Below are 17,283 nucleotides of genomic sequence, written 5' to 3'. Positions count from 1 at the left end.
ACCTCTGTTCTTGTCAGGAACTTTTCAGAGAAGGAGAGGTTTGCTATGGGGATTTGCTCCTACTCTGGACAGTTCCTGACACGGACAGAGGTGGCAGCAGAGAGCACAAAATGAAAATGACTACATAACTTCCTCTGAAGCATACAGCAGCTGATAAGTACTGGAAGGATTAAGATTTTTAAATAGAAGTAATATACAAATCTGTAGAATTTTCCAGCACCAGTTGATTTAAAAGAAAAACCTCTAGAGTACCCCTTTAAGCTTAAAAGGATTCCATAAGCCTCCAATGTAGATGTATCACAATCTTATGGGCACAAAATGAATATAAAGAGACAAATGTGTGAGAGAATAGCAATACTTACATGGGGTGATGATCTCTGCCGGCTGTAATAGTAAAGCAAAGGTATAAGCAGAGAGGTATATAAAATCATGGGAAGATTTCACATTGTTACATTGTATGGTGTATCACATAAATATTCCATTATACTTTATCTATTATAAGAAATTGTATTTAATTAAGATTTATTCATCACAAAATAGGGAAGATTTCTTAATGACGGACTGTAATGTGCCAGTATCTACCCCCAGCACTAGAAATGGTTGGGCCCAGTACTGGGGCAGAGAATGGACTGGAGACACATGGGGGAGATTTACTTTAATAAATCAGAATTGTGGTGTCATTTGTAAGAAAAAAATGTAGTTCTCAGTAAAGAGGTGTTTCTCAAGATGCTAAACTGTGCGCCAATAAATGTGCAAGAGTTCTGGTGCAAGAAGATGACACAACTTAGGTCAACTAAGGCTAAACTCACATCTGGGTCAGAGCTCCAGGCTGTTTTTTTAGAATGCCGGGTGCTGCAGGAGATCGTGGGGGGCCCCAGCTTCAGGACCCCAGCAATCAGACATCCTCTCCCCTTCTAAGATGTCTAGAAGCAGAGTACCCCTTTAATAAACATGACCAGATGGGAGGAAAGAAGGAGAGGTCGCCATCTTGTTGTTTTCCTCTGGCCATCCTTACAATAAAATGAATTCAGAAGGAGTAGGAAGAGGAGGCCCTGATATCAGCGCAGGAGCAGGGGTGAAGGTGAGTGGGATTTTTATTTAAGGAAGGGGTGGGGGGAGAAAATTACCTATCTACCTTTTACCTGCGTGCACACCAACCTACATTTCTTCTTGCAAATCTACCTTTACTATTCACCTACCTACCTTCCCTACCTTCTACTTACCTAACTGCCTTTAATATCTCCCTAACGGCTCTATCTAGCTGTTCTATCTATCTATCTATCCATCCATCCATCCATCTATCTATCTATCTATCTATCCTCAACATATACCTACCGGCCTCCACTATCTACCTACTTACCTACTCAGTCACATGCCTGCACACCTACCACTTGCACTATCCACATGTCTGCATGCCTACCTCCCTTAGACTTGCATTAAGGGGACAGAGCCGTGACGTCACAATACACCGGCCCCGTGATCGTGAGTCATCAGACACGGAGCGATCTTTGCTCCTTGAGGCTGATGACAGGGGGTGCTGCATGAGAGATTGCAGGGGTCAGGTATAAAACATCAAATAATGAGTGGGATCGGCTAAGCAAAGTTCCATCCACCATTTTGACTCAAGGGACTCTGGTGATCACACTATGGGTGGTCCAAAGAGTCTCTGTAAGCCCCTCTAATCCTTCAGATGCTGTGAGCAATATTTATTATGGCATCTGAATGGGTTAATGGAAGGCATCAGCTGATCATGGCGGCATCTATGAAGCGAGTGAAGGAGCCTCTCAGTCCGGATGCCTCTATGGACCTACATGTACGTCCTGGTGCACCAAGTACCCAGCAGCCAGGGAGTACAAGTACGTTCTGCATCCTCTAGGGGTTAAATGAAATTATTTGAAAATTAATAACATACAGAAAATATGTGTAAACGATGTTTTAACCCCTCCTCTGACAGGACTTCTGGGCCATAATACCCAAGCAATATTTTCCGTTTTTCCATTGGTGCCTTTCAAGTGCCATATAAGGGCTTGTTAATACAAACAAAAAAAACACAAGAGGTGCGCCCCTAGTGAGGACCGTTTAAACAATGAAAGGAGTGAGCATAAAGATGGGTTCTTACCCCTGGGTGTTGCGCTCAGAGCACAACACCTATAGTAGCATCAAAGTGTAGAGGTAAACGGGAAACCGCTGCCACGAGGACCAAGCCCGGTAAGACGCTCGTCAATCCGGTAAATAGCAATAGGGATAGTCCGTGGATGAGATCCTCTTAAAAAGGCGCTGGTACCCAGGAATGGATGAAAAGTTTCTTTTATTTGCAACGCGTTTCGATCCCGAACCGGGATCTTCGTCAGGCATACAATACAATAAAATAAGGTTACATTTATAATGTTAGGAAATTGATGACCACTTCCGGGGAACCGGAAAATGACGTGTCATGGCTACGTGTCATTTTGATAAACATGACACTGGTAAAGTGTTTGTTCAGTCAATTCCATAAAAATATATAAAAATACCAATTAGAGATATAAATGTTAAAATAGTGGAAGTATTGCACTAAATTTAGTAGAATATAAGAACTTTAAAAGAATGAATGAAAAGCAGTACCTAAGTGTGACCATTAGATGGCAATGTTGTAGTACGTAAATGTACAAGGGAACCAGTACCTAAAAACCACCACTAGGTGGCGGTGTAGTGGAGAGGGAATAATGGTGTAGTTGCTCAAAAACTACCACTAGATGGCAATGTGGCCCTGATGTTGTAAAGTGATGGATGTCCTAGCAACCATCCGGAGAAAAGAGTGTGGAGAGAAAAATACTCGGTAAGTGGAAACAGAAAAGTCTTTTTTGTCATCACCTTTTTGTCTTAAAGATGATTATTTGTTTGTTGAGTCTTCTGTAGAAATTTGCTTGTTTATAGTTTTTTGATAGTGATTGGTTAGGGGATGACTTCAGAGGTTTATTGTTTTTATTAGAGGATGACTTCCGATAGTTCATTAAGGCCATCGGGAATCAAAGTTCCCATTCTGTAAATCCAGTATACTTCTTTTCTTTTCAGTTGTTCAAACCTGTTGGAAGCATTGTGTGGTATTATTTCCAGGGGGGTAATTTTGATAGGATTAGTTATATCTGGATGAAATAGAGCACAATGTTTGGACACCCCATGTAGCATAAATTTGTTTTTAATGTTGTGTCGGTGTTTATTTAATCTGTTATGGAGCGGTTGTGTGGTTCTCCCGACATATTGAAGTGAGCATGTACATTCTATAACGTATATCACATAGTCGGACTGACATGTGAGGTGGTTTTTTATAGTAAATCTTTCTCCCGTTTTTTTTGAAATGATTTGGGTAAGACCATGTGTAATTTCTCCGCAACATCTACAATTTTTTCTGTAACATTTGTAACTGCCCGATTTTAAAGCATGGTTTGCAGCTTTTTCATCGGTTTTGAGACGGTGTTGGCGTAGCTGACTTGGGGCTAATAAACTCTTCAAATTCGGAGCTCTCCGGAAGGTCAGCTGTGGGTTAGCAGGTAAATGTTGTTGAAGATATTTGTCCTGTTGCAAGATGTGCCAATGTGACCTTAAAATATTTTTTATAGACGGTATATTTTTGTTAAATGTTGTGATGAAATTCATAGAGAATTTATTGTCCATTTTTTCAGCATTGGTTTTAGGTTTTGGTGCTAGGCAACTTCTTTGATCCAGGTTCCTGGCTTTCTCAAATGCGGTTTGGATGATATGTTCCGGGTATTTTTTTGATCTGAAACGTTTGTTTAAAATACGGGATTGGGTTAAAAAATCACTGTCTCTTGTGCAGTTTTTTCTTATTCTCCGAAATTGGCTAAAAGGGATGTTATGGATCCATTTTTTATAATGTCCGCTATGAAAATCCAAATAACTATTCACATCGACAGATTTAAAATAAGTAGATGTAAAAATGTTATTAAAAGCGTCATGTGAAATACATAGATCTAAAAATGTAATCGTGGTAAAATCTGATTCCATTGTAAAAGAGATACCCCAATCATTACTGTTTAGTGTTTCCAAAAGAAGGGATTCTGATCCAGTTTGTCCGTCCCATATAAAAAACAGGTCATCAATAAAACGGCGATAAAATCTGATATGCGGTGATAAAATGGGGTTATCCCAGATAAAAGTGTTTTCAAAATCACCCATAAATAAATTTGCGAATGAAGGTGCCACTTTCGCGCCCATCGCCGTGCCGGTTTCCTGGTGATAAATATTTCCGTTGTATAAAAAATAATTGTTTTGTAAAATGAAGCTCAGACTGTTAATTAAAAATTCTCTGTGTGCAGTGGATAAAGTGGCGTCGTGTTCCAGGTATTTTTTAACACATTGGATCCCTTTATCATGGTTGATATTACTGTAAAGTGCTTGTACGTCACAGGTGATGAATTTCCAACCTGGTTTCCATTTTATATCTAAAAGTAGTTCGATCAAATGTGTTGAATCACGGAGATAACTCTGTAAATTGAGGACATGTTCCTGTAAATACAGATCTATGTAGTGGGCTAAATTACTCGTCGCAGATGCTGTACAGGAGACAATGGGACGGCCTGGAGGTTTTTTTGTGTTTTTATGGATTTTGGGTAAGAAATAAAAATAAGGTTTATTTCCGTTTTTTATTGTAATATAATTACGTTCATTTTTAGTCAGAATGCCTTGTTTATAGGCATCATTAATTATGGATCTGGAATTTTATGAAGAAGAAGCTAACAATATTTTATCCAACACACTATACTACAGTACCATCAGAAATGATCCTTTTAAAAAAATGGAAGCAGATCTTCATAATCTGATTAATGATGCCTATAAACAAGGCATTCTGACTAAAAATGAACGTAATTATATTACAATAAAAACGGAAATAAACCTTATTTTTATTTCTTACCCAAAATCCATAAAAACACAAAAAAACCTCCAGGCCGTCCCATTGTCTCCTGTACAGCATCTGCGACGAGTAATTTAGCCCACTACATAGATCTGTATTTACAGGAACATGTCCTCAATTTACAGAGTTATCTCCGTGATTCAACACATTTGATCGAACTACTTTTAGATATAAAATGGAAACCAGGTTGGAAATTCATCACCTGTGACGTACAAGCACTTTACAGTAATATCAACCATGATAAAGGGATCCAATGTGTTAAAAAATACCTGGAACACGACGCCACTTTATCCACTGCACACAGAGAATTTTTAATTAACAGTCTGAGCTTCATTTTACAAAACAATTATTTTTTATACAACGGAAATATTTATCACCAGGAAACCGGCACGGCGATGGGCGCGAAAGTGGCACCTTCATTCGCAAATTTATTTATGGGTGATTTTGAAAACACTTTTATCTGGGATAACCCCATTTTATCACCGCATATCAGATTTTATCGCCGTTTTATTGATGACCTGTTTTTTATATGGGACGGACAAACTGGATCAGAATCCCTTCTTTTGGAAACACTAAACAGTAATGATTGGGGTATCTCTTTTACAATGGAATCAGATTTTACCACGATTACATTTTTAGATCTATGTATTTCACATGACGCTTTTAATAACATTTTTACATCTACTTATTTTAAATCTGTCGATGTGAATAGTTATTTGGATTTTCATAGCGGACATTATAAAAAATGGATCCATAACATCCCTTTTAGCCAATTTCGGAGAATAAGAAAAAACTGCACAAGAGACAGTGATTTTTTAACCCAATCCCGTATTTTAAACAAACGTTTCAGATCAAAAAAATACCCGGAACATATCATCCAAACCGCATTTGAGAAAGCCAGGAACCTGGATCAAAGAAGTTGCCTAGCACCAAAACCTAAAACCAATGCTGAAAAAATGGACAATAAATTCTCTATGAATTTCATCACAACATTTAACAAAAATATACCGTCTATAAAAAATATTTTAAGGTCACATTGGCACATCTTGCAACAGGACAAATATCTTCAACAACATTTACCTGCTAACCCACAGCTGACCTTCCGGAGAGCTCCGAATTTGAAGAGTTTATTAGCCCCAAGTCAGCTACGCCAACACCGTCTCAAAACCGATGAAAAAGCTGCAAACCATGCTTTAAAATCGGGCAGTTACAAATGTTACAGAAAAAATTGTAGATGTTGCGGAGAAATTACACATGGTCTTACCCAAATCATTTCAAAAAAAACGGGAGAAAGATTTACTATAAAAAACCACCTCACATGTCAGTCCGACTATGTGATATACGTTATAGAATGTACATGCTCACTTCAATATGTCGGGAGAACCACACAACCGCTCCATAACAGATTAAATAAACACCGACACAACATTAAAAACAAATTTATGCTACATGGGGTGTCCAAACATTGTGCTCTATTTCATCCAGATATAACTAATCCTATCAAAATTACCCCCCTGGAAATAATACCACACAATGCTTCCAACAGGTTTGAACAACTGAAAAGAAAAGAAGTATACTGGATTTACAGAATGGGAACTTTGATTCCCGATGGCCTTAATGAACTATCGGAAGTCATCCTCTAATAAAAACAATAAACCTCTGAAGTCATCCCCTAACCAATCACTATCAAAAAACTATAAACAAGCAAATTTCTACAGAAGACTCAACAAACAAATAATCATCTTTAAGACAAAAAGGTGATGACAAAAAAGACTTTTCTGTTTCCACTTACCGAGTATTTTTCTCTCCACACTCTTTTCTCCGGATGGTTGCTAGGACATCCATCACTTTACAACATCAGGGCCACATTGCCATCTAGTGGTAGTTTTTGAGCAACTACACCATTATTCCCTCTCCACTACACCGCCACCTAGTGGTGGTTTTTAGGTACTGGTTCCCTTGTACATTTACGTACTACAACATTGCCATCTAATGGTCACACTTAGGTACTGCTTTTCATTCATTCTTTTAAAGTTCTTATATTCTACTAAATTTAGTGCAATACTTCCACTATTTTAACATTTATATCTCTAATTGGTATTTTTATATATTTTTATGGAATTGACTGAACAAACACTTTACCAGTGTCATGTTTATCAAAATGACACGTAGCCATGACACGTCATTTTCCGGTTCCCCGGAAGTGGTCATCAATTTCCTAACACTATAAATGTAACCTTATTTTATTGTATTGTATGCCTGACGAAGATCCCGGTTCGGGATCGAAACGCGTTGCAAATAAAAGAAACTTTTCATCCATTCCTGGGTACCAGCGCCTTTTTAAGAGGATCTCATCCACGGACTATCCATATAAGGGCTTGTGTTACGCTGAGCGCTCCGGGTCCCTGCTCCTCCCCGAAGCGCTCGCGGCGTTTCTCTCCCTGCAGCGCCCCGGTCAGACCCGCTGACCGGGAGCGCTGCACTGACATTGCTGGCGGGGATGCGATTCGCATAGCGGGACGCGCCCGCTCGCGAATCGCATCCCAAGTCACTTACCTGTCCCGGTCCCCGGCTGTCATGCTCTGGCGCGCGCGGCTCCGCTCTCTAGGGCGCGCGCGCGCCAGCTCTCTGAGATTTAAAGGGCCAGTGCACCAATGATGGTGCCTGGCCCAATCTTCCTGATTAGTTTCCACCTGTGCACTCCCTACTTATACCTCACTTCCCCTGCACTCCCTTGCCGGATCTTGTTGCCTTGTGCCTTGAGAAAGCTACTCTGTGTTACCTCTACTGCGTTCTTGACCATCTGCTATCACCATTGACTACGAACCTAGCCGCCTGCCCCGACCTTCTGCTACGTCTGACCTTGCTCTTGTCTACTCCCTTGTACCGCGCTTTTCTCAGCAGTCAGAGAGGTTGAACCGTTGCCAGTGGATACGACCTGGTTGCTACCGCCGCTGCAAGACCATCCCGCTTTGCGGCGGGCTCTGGTGAATACCAGTAGCAACTTAGAACCGGTCCACCGGCACGGTCCACGCCAATCCCTCTCTGGCACAGAGGATCCACCTCCAGCCTGCCGAATCGTGACAGTAGATCCGGCCATGGATCCCGCTGAGGTTCCCCTGCCAGTTGTCTCTGACCTCACTACGCTGGTCGCCCAGCAATCCCGACAGATCGCCCAACAAGATCACCAGCTGTCGTACTTGACCACCATGACACAGCAACTTCAGTCACAGCTACAGCAGCTTCAGTCACAGCTACAGCAATTTCAGTCTCAGCTACAGCAGCAACAACCATCTCCTCCGCCGGCTCCTGCACCTCTTCCGCAGCGAGTGGCCGCTCCTAACCTCCGCTTGTCCCTGCCGGTCAAATTTGATGGGGACTCTAGACTCTGCCGAGGCTTCCTGTCACAATGTTCCCTACATTTGGAGATGTTGTCGGACCAATTTCCTACTGAACGGTCGAAGGTGGCTTTCGTGGTTAGTCTCCTGTCTGGGAAGGCTTTGGCATGGGCCACACCGCTCTGGGACTGCGATGACCCTGTCACCACCACTGTACACTCCTTCTTCTCTGAGGTTCGCAGTGTCTTCGAGGAACCAGCCCGAGCTTCTTCTGCCGAGACTGCCCTGCTGAACCTGGTCCAGGGTAATTCTTCAGTAGGCGAGTACGCCATCCGATTTCGTACTCTCACTTCCGAATTATCTTGGAACAACGAGGCTCTCTGCGCGACCTTTAAAAAAGGCCTATCCAGTAACATCAAAGATGTGCTGGCCGCACGAGAGATTCCTGCCAATCTGCATGAACTTATCCATTTGGCCACCCGCATTGACATGCGTTTTTCGGAAAGACACCAGGAACTCCGCCAGGAAAAAGACCTTAATCCCTGGGCACCTCTCTCACGGTATCCCTTGCAATCTACCCCTGTGCCTCCCGCCGAGGAGCCTATGCAAGTAGATCGGTCTCGCCTGACTATTGAAGAGAGGTCTCGCCGTAGGGATAAAAATCTATGTCTGTACTGCGCTAGTACCGAACATTTCTTGGTGGATTGCCCGATTCGTCCTCCACGTCTGGAAAATGCACGCAGGCAACCTGCTCATGTGGGTCTGGCGTCTCTGGGTACTGAGTCTGCTTCTCCATGTCTCACTGTGCCCGTACGGATTTCTCCTTCTGCCAACTCCTCCTTCTCTGCCGTGGCCGTCTTGGACTCTGGTTCTTCTGGAAATTTTATTCTGGCCTCTTTGCTTGATAGGTACTGCATCCCGGTAACCCGTCTCATCAAGCCGCTCTACATTGCTTCAGTCAACGGAGTCAAGTTGAACTGCACTATGCGTTATCGCACAGTGCCTCTGCTTATGAACATTGGACCACATCTCGAAAAGATTGAATTTTTGGTTTTGCCCGGCTGCACATCTGAAGTCCTTCTCGGTCTGCCATGGCTCCAGCACCATTCTCCCACCCTTGACTGGACCACCGGGGAGATCAAGAATTGGGGTCCTGCTTGCCGCAAGAAATGCCTCACGTCTGCTCCCAGCCCCGTCTGTCGGGCCTCAGTGTCCCCTCCTGTGCCTGGTCTCCCCAAGGCCTATCAGGACTGTGCCAAGCCTCACCCTCTGCCCCCCCTCCCCATTCCCACTCCTTCTGACCGGTCTGCCCAGGACTTCACTGTCCCCCAGAAGGAGACTCTACAATCGCTCCCAATGTCCTCGTCCCAGGTGGAGCGACATCCCGACAAAAAGAGGGGGAGACCTAAGGGGGGGGGGGGTACTGTTACGCTGAGCGCTCCGGGTCCCTGCTCCTCCCCGAAGCGCTCGCGGCGTTTCTCTCCCTGCAGCGCCCCGGTCAGACCCGCTGACCGGGAGCGCTGCACTGACATTGCTGGCGGGGATGCGATTCGCATAGCGGGACGCGCCCGCTCGCGAATCGCATCCCAAGTCACTTACCTGTCCCGGTCCCCGGCTGTCATGCTCTGGCGCGCGCGGCTCCGCTCTCTAGGGCACGCGCGCGCCAGCTCTCTGAGATTTAAAGGGCCAGTGCACCAATGATGGTGCCTGGCCCAATCTTCCTGATTAGTTTCCACCTGTGCACTCCTTACTTATACCTCACTTCCCCTGCACTCCCTTGCCGGATCTTGTTGCCTTGTGCCTTGAGAAAGCTACTCTGTGTTACCTCTACTGCGTTCTTGACCATCTGCTATCACCATTGACTACGAACCTAGCCGCCTGCCCCGACCATCTGCTACGTCTGACCTTGCTCTTGTCTACTCCCTTGTACCGCGCTTTTCTCAGCAGTCAGAGAGGTTGAACCTTTGCCAGTGGATACGACCTGGTTGCTACCGCCGCTGCAAGACCATCCCGCTTTGCGGCGGGCTCTGGTGAATACCAGTAGCAACTTAGAACCGGTCCACCGGCACGGTCCACGCCAATCCCTCTCTGGCACAGAGGATCCACCTCCAGCCTGCCGAATCGTGACAGCTTGTTTATTGCAGGACAAGTTGTACTTTTTAATGCCACCATTTTAGGGTTCATATATCTGATGGGTTGATCTGTATTAACTCTTTTTTTATTGCTGGGGAAATGGGAAAAAAATGCAATTGTGTCATTCCATTTTTGCATTCTTTTCTATAGGTGCACAGACACCCATGGCAGGCCTTCACGAGACACCTGGTTACTATGGAAACCGATCACTGAAGAGGGTAAGAGGCGCACAGAGGAACCTCACATGCAGTGGCCATGATTTCACTGCGGCATGCAAAAAATGTAAATATACAGTGGAGGTTTTTCCTATCCTGTTAGTTACTAGCTATCATACTGAAGGCTGAACTCCTGCGATTCCTGCACCAGAGAGACCCACAAGCTTATTCTAACCTTTCTAGAAAAACATGGCCGGCTGATGTATGCTAGGAAAAAGGTAAATTGGAGGCCATTAAGAGGTTATTATACTTCAAGTTCTAATATATCAAGAAATAAAAATAAATCATTATTGCAAATACAAACTTTACACTCCTGCATTGCCAACAATGTCTGAAAATGATTTACTTATGCCCTATCCACCGGTTAGGGCATAAGTAGCTGATCCCAGGGAGTCCGACCACGGGGCCCCAGCTCTCAGTGAGGCGTATGTATGGAGCCCCGAAGAGACCCAAGTACAGAATCATTGGAGTTCCATAGAAATGAATGGAGCATGTGCTGAATGGAGCAGGGGGCCCCATTCAGGAGATTGCGGAAGGTCCCAGTGGGTGGACTCCCTGCGATCAGCTACCTTATTCTGTTGGTAGAGGATAAGTTAATTTTGGCTGGAGTTCTCCTTTAATAGCATCAGAGTTTCCACTAATTCTGGAATACCAACAGGAGAGAGGCCCCCCAACAAACCTTACCCTTCGCCTCCGGACCAAAAGGTACCTGCAAGGTTCCAGGTTCGATGCCCCTTTTTGCCGAAGCTACTAAGGGACCACAAATTCTCCCAGGCATCCCCCTTCGCCAAGGTATCTGCCTGCAGAGCATGGGCAGGGTACGGTCGGTACCCTGCCCATGCAGGAGTACCCGGGGTTTTTTGCAGGGAGGTGGGGAACCTGATGGCCAAACTCACCTCCCCTATACCGCTAGGAGGGACACCCAGAAGGGCTACCGCATCCTAACAATCCTGTGAACACACAACACGCAAAAAGTGACACAGTAACAAAAAGAAATAAATAAGTGAATGTGTTCAGATATATTGCCCGGACATCCGACCGGATCTATAAAAATGTACCTGATCCCAGCCAGAAAGTCGGGAATCAAGAGGTGAGTGCCACAAGGTGAAGAGATCATGGTGCCCATGTTTCCACTCAGTGAGCTTTGGCACCTCAGGATCACCACTCCCCGAGACACTAAAGTACCTCAGTTCTAGACCCGCTCAGCCTCATGGCGAGACCCGGAGGAAACAGGTCCCATTGGAGCAGCCATCGAGCTGATTCCTCAGACCCATCCAAAACCAGTTCATCAGCTCAAACTGATAAGAACAGATACTACACTTGATCTTGGCCAAAAGCCCAAGAAGCTTCATTCATTTCTATGGGAGCACCAAAGAGACCCAAGTACAGCATCATTGGAGTTCCATAGAAATGAATAGAGCATGTGCCGTCTACCACACGCACTCCTCACTGAGAGCCGGGGCCCCATTCAGGAGATTGCGGAGGGTCCCAGAAGTCGGACTCCCTCCGATCAGCTACTTCTTCCCTATCCTGTGGATACGGGATAAGTTAATTTTGGCAGGAGTTCTCCTTTAATAGTGTCACAGTTTCCACTAATTCTGGAATCCAAGTCATTCTAAGTATACCCAAGTGATGTGTGTGCAGATAGTCAGACCTCACATCCATTTAGACGTCATATGAAAAATTGTGGCACAAAATAAATTGGTGCAAAAAACTGTCACAAAACAAACACCTATTCATTCAAAGGCGACAAATCAGCCAGAAGATATAAAGACCAATGGAAAACACCTGAATAAAAATGCAGTCATTGTTTTCTCACTAGTTTTTATGTATAAATACAAAGAGATTGCTCGGATTTATTGGATACAAATATATTCTGAAAGTGTGAACAAGCCCTTACCTCATCTTCATCCAAATTCTGGATGCTGGTCCAGGACTTGAGACCCTAAAAAATTAACAAGAAATGTTATATTCAGTTCGGCTTCTTTGTTGTTCTACAGTTTAGTGTGTTAGCAATGTATGATTATATAAATAGAATGAATGAAGCAATGTAATTTACTAATAGGGGGCATTGAAATTGATGCACCTATTCCTATACAGTCCAGAATGTCACATGACTGCAGCTGCGTCTGTGCCTGCATTGTCAGTGACGTTTTGCATTATGAGATTTGACTGACACCCATAATGCCTCTCTGGCCCATACTGCTGAGAGCCTAGGACAAAAAGGGGGCCTGTTGCTTCAAGTAGCGGATCCCCCCTTCAGAAAATACACGCATGTAACAGCAGTATTCCTCTTTTAGTTTCCTTCCTGACCAGAGGCAGATAGGAAATAGAGGGGTCTGGAGGGGAGGATGAGGGGTCTAGAGAAGGACTAGAGAAGACTGAATGGGGGATAAAGTGGTCTGGAGGTGGGGTAGAGGGGTCTGGAGAGGGATTATAGGAGTTCAGATGAGGCATAGAGAGGTCTGGAGGGGGAATAAATATGACTGGATGGGAATAAAGAGGTCTGGTAGGGAGTGCAGAGGAGTCTGGCCATAGTATAGAGGGGTCAAGATGGGGGATAGAAGAGTCTGGAAGGGAGATAGAGAGGTGTGAAGGGGGATAGAGAAGACTGGATGGCGTATAGAGTGGGGAGGAAAAGGTCTGGATGGGGGATATAGAAGAGTAGAACCCCCATCTATTCTTCTCTATCACCTAGAGGTCTGGACGGGCCCCAGTTCTCAGTGAGAAGTGAATGCGGTGGAAGCTTCATTCATTTCTGTGGGAGCACAGAAGAGACCCAAGTACAGCATCATTGGAGTTCCATAGAAATGGATGGAACATGTGCCGTCTACCGCACGCATTCCTCTACCGTTGAGGAGATTGTGCGGGTCCCAGTGGTCGGATTATCTGCAATCAGCTACTTATTCCCTATCCTGTGGATAGAAGATAAGTTAATTTTGGCTGGAGTTAATAGCATCACAGTTTCCACTCATCTGGAATCCAAGTCATTCTTAGTATACCCAAGTGATGTGTTTGCAGATAGTCAGACCTCACATCCACTTAGACGTCATATGAAAAATTGTGGCACAAAATAAAATAAATTGGTGCAAACAACTGTCACAAAACAAACACATATTCATTCAAAGGCAAGCAGCCAGCCTGGATGGGTGATGGAGAAGAATAAAAAAAACCCATCTATTCTTCTCTATCACCTAGAGGTTTTGGGGAATAGAGGAGTCTAGATGGGGGATAGAGGTCTGCATGGGGGTATAGGGGGGGATAGAGGGGTCTGGATGGGGGACAGAGAAGAATAGATGGGAGGTAGAGAGGTCTGGGGAGATAGAGGAGTCTGGATGAGGATATAGAGGGTTCTGGATAGGGGACATAGGTGTCTGGAGGAAGGGATAGAGGGGTCTGGATGAGTGATAGAGAAGAGTAGAACCCCATCTATTCTTCTGGTCTGGGAAGGATAGAGGAGTCTGGATAGGGGATAGAGGAAGGAACAGAGGGGTCTTGATGGGGGATTGAGGGGTCTGGATGGGGGACAGAGGTGTCTGGAGGAAGGGATAGAGGGGTCTGGATGGGGGTAGAAGGGTCTGGAGAGGGAACATAGGAGTCTGGATGTTGTTAGAGGAGTCTGGATGGGGCATAGAGAGGTCTAGAGGGGGAATAAATAAGACTGGATGGGCATAAAGAGGTCTGGTAGGGAGAGTAGAGGAGTCCGAATATAGTATAGAAGGGGAAGAAGAAGGAGAGAGGGGCCTGGATGGGGACAGAGGAATCAAGATGGGGGAGAGAGGAGTCTTGAAGGGAGAGAGAGACATGTGGAGGGTAATAGAGAAGACTGAATGAGGGATAGAAAGGTTTGGAGGGGGTATAGCAGTCTGGAGAGGGAATAGAGAGGTCTGGAGGGTGGATAGAGGGGAATATATGGGTCTGGATGGGGGATAGAGGGGTCTGGATGGGGGACAGAGGTGTCTGGAGGTAGGTATAGTGGGGTCTGGATGGGTGATAAAGAAGAATAGATGGGGTAGAGAGGTCTGGGGGGATAGAGGAGTCTGGAGGAAGGGATAGAGGGGTATAGAGGGATCCTGATAGGTATTGAGTGGGAAAGAGAGGTCTGGAAGGGGGATAGAGAAGACTGGATGGGGGATATAGAGGTATGGATGAAGAATAGAGAAGGCTGGATGGGGGGTAGAGACGTCTAGAGGTGGGGATAGAGGAGTCTGGATGGGGAATAGAGTGGAATGGAGCAGGGGAGAAAGGGGTTTGGATGTGGGGATAGAGAAGACTGGATTGGGGATAAAATAAAAACAAAGTCCAAAATTACTGCTTTTTGGTCACATCACATCCCAGAAAAATGAATTAAAAAGTGATCAAGAAGTCACATAAATGCAAAAGTGGAAGCAATAAAAACTACAGATAACGGCAAAAAAAACATTTGCCCTCATACAGCCCTCATGCGAAATCCTTCAAAAGTAGCAAAATGCGGTATTCTGTTTAATTTTCCCACAAAATAATATTTTTTTGTTGCGCCATATATTTTAGGGCAAAGTAAATTGTTACGCAAAAAACAACCCCCATCTGGGTCTGTGGATGGGAAAATAAAGAAATATGGCTCTTAGAAGGTGAGGAGAAAAAAAATGCAAAAATAAAACAGCCTGCATCCTTAAGGCCAAAATGGGCCATGTTCTTAAGGGGTTAAGGCCGCCGCCTGTTTTTACGCTAATGACTGGGCCTCATTTCTCAAATCTGATGTGAATTATTTTTTTTTTTAATGATATATTGTACTTTCTATTACTGGTAAAAATATTTGTTGAAACATGCAGTTTTCTGTGAAAAACTCCAAAATATTGTGAAAAAAATAACATTATGATTTTATAGTACTAGCCATTATGAACACGGTAATATCTGTGTCTTGTTCTTTTTTCTTTTGGATGATAATACAGGACTTTATGGGGAAAGTGACATTTATTTTATTTTTTTCACACTTTATTTATTTAAGACATTTTATTTTTATACTTTTTATCTATTATACTATACTGCAGTACATCTGTACTCCATCATAGTATAACCATAAGTATTACACTGACAGTTTCCTTTAATACCAATAAGTCTATGGCTGGACTTCACAGGCTTCCTTCCGTGCTCGGGAGAGAGGAGGCCATCAGCTGGCTTCTTGTTACCATGACAACCATGGGGACACCACAACCGCATGGTTGCCATGATTACCTCACCCCTTTCAATCCTATAGATACTGTGTTCAGTACTTACCAAGGCATCTAAAGGATTAATACTGCCATGAATGACGCAATCTCAGTCTCAGCAGCTGAGGCAGGATCATGGCTGTGATTGACAGCAGGTCCTGCCGCCAATCCCCTGCACTTCCTCCATCAGTGCAGGAAATATGCAGGAGGTATGGGTACATCCAGTTGCGGGAACGTGTTGGCTGACAGGATGTACCCATACCTCTAATAGTGGGCTGGGGTTATAGTATATACCATGTACCAAAAGGAATGTCTCATAGGTGCATGTATATGAAGCAGATGTAGCAGAGCTGAAAGTGTTGTAAAATTTAAAATAAAAAACAGTCATTAAAATAAGACTACAGTATGCATGTATATACACAGGCACAAATCCATATGTAAATAACTCTATAATTCTATATGGACAGGTCCCATGACTGAGCCCTGCAGGTCTCTAGTAGAGGACGGGGTCATGGTACCAGGGAATGTGCAGGATTTACAGATGTATCAGGACGACAGGAGAAGAAGTAACATATGAGAAGATGACGTTTATCTGACGGTTTATCTGGAGGCAGTTGGAGGGGGGGGGGGGCAGGAAAGCTGAAGACTCATGGGAAATGTAGTCAGCTAACCCCTTAAACACTTCTGTAACCACCATTTAGTATATATATATTTGCTCTAATTCCCCAATTTGTGACTTACGTAATTTGCCATTTTTTCTTGCGAATTTCTCTTTCCAAAGCTCGGAAAAATCCTTGAAATAAAAATAAAACAGAAAACATGATTATGGACTTTCTGGTAAGATCTTCTCTATATCATATTATTATCACTGGTCAGATATGGAGGAGATCAGAATGGCGAGAGAGTACAGAGGGCTTGTCATAGGACGGGAAAACATATCCAGTAGGTAGAAGATCAGAAATAATAAGGAACAGGAGATAAAGACAACTGGACTTACTGCTCAACTCCACAGATCTGAGAGAAGTTTCATGCCGGTGGGTGAACATAGGAGACATTCCGTGATGTCACATGTGTGATGTCATAGGCCATTAGATGAAGCCCTATAGCCGATCAAATGACATATATTCAATATAATACATATACTGGATATCTCAAAAATACCAAATGGTTAATGAATTGGAGTGTAGGGGTTACAGGTTGGGGCGCTGTGTGATGGGAATTTATTAAAAAAAAGTCATTTTTATTTATATTTGTAGTAAGATTAAGATGTGTTTGGAGTTTTTATGAATTCAGTAAATCTTCATTAGATCTCTGTCCCCTTTATTGATATTGATAACATGTCTCCCCTTACTGTAGTTCTGTATCTGATAAAATATTTGGGGACAGGAGAATGAAATGTATGATGCTATTATGGCTGACACCAGAGAGCAATAACATCCATACAGAAGTTTCTACAATCAGATGCAGTTTGCACAACATGTAGAAGAAAACAAAAC

The 17,283-nt window shown here is 43.8% G+C and overlaps 1 long non-coding RNA gene and 1 pseudogene across 1 annotated transcript; both read right to left on the bottom strand.

Moving 5' to 3' along the window:
* Positions 1-367: 367 nt before the first annotated feature.
* Positions 368-16,988, bottom strand: LOC130294186 (uncharacterized). The gene is made up of 3 exons (XR_008848423.1): positions 16,529-16,988; positions 12,499-12,543; positions 368-384 (listed from the first exon to the last, which is right to left on the bottom strand). It is a non-coding gene; the product is annotated as an uncharacterized LOC130294186 (long non-coding RNA).
* Positions 11,827-11,948, bottom strand: LOC130294779 (U2 spliceosomal RNA; annotated as a pseudogene).
* Positions 16,989-17,283: the final 295 nt, after the last annotated feature.

This window comes from Hyla sarda, chromosome 10, assembly GCF_029499605.1.
Source record: "Hyla sarda isolate aHylSar1 chromosome 10, aHylSar1.hap1, whole genome shotgun sequence".
NCBI lineage: Eukaryota > Metazoa > Chordata > Amphibia > Anura > Hylidae > Hyla > Hyla sarda.
Note: the sequence above shows the minus strand (reverse complement) of the source record. Positions and strands in the feature narration are given on the sequence as shown.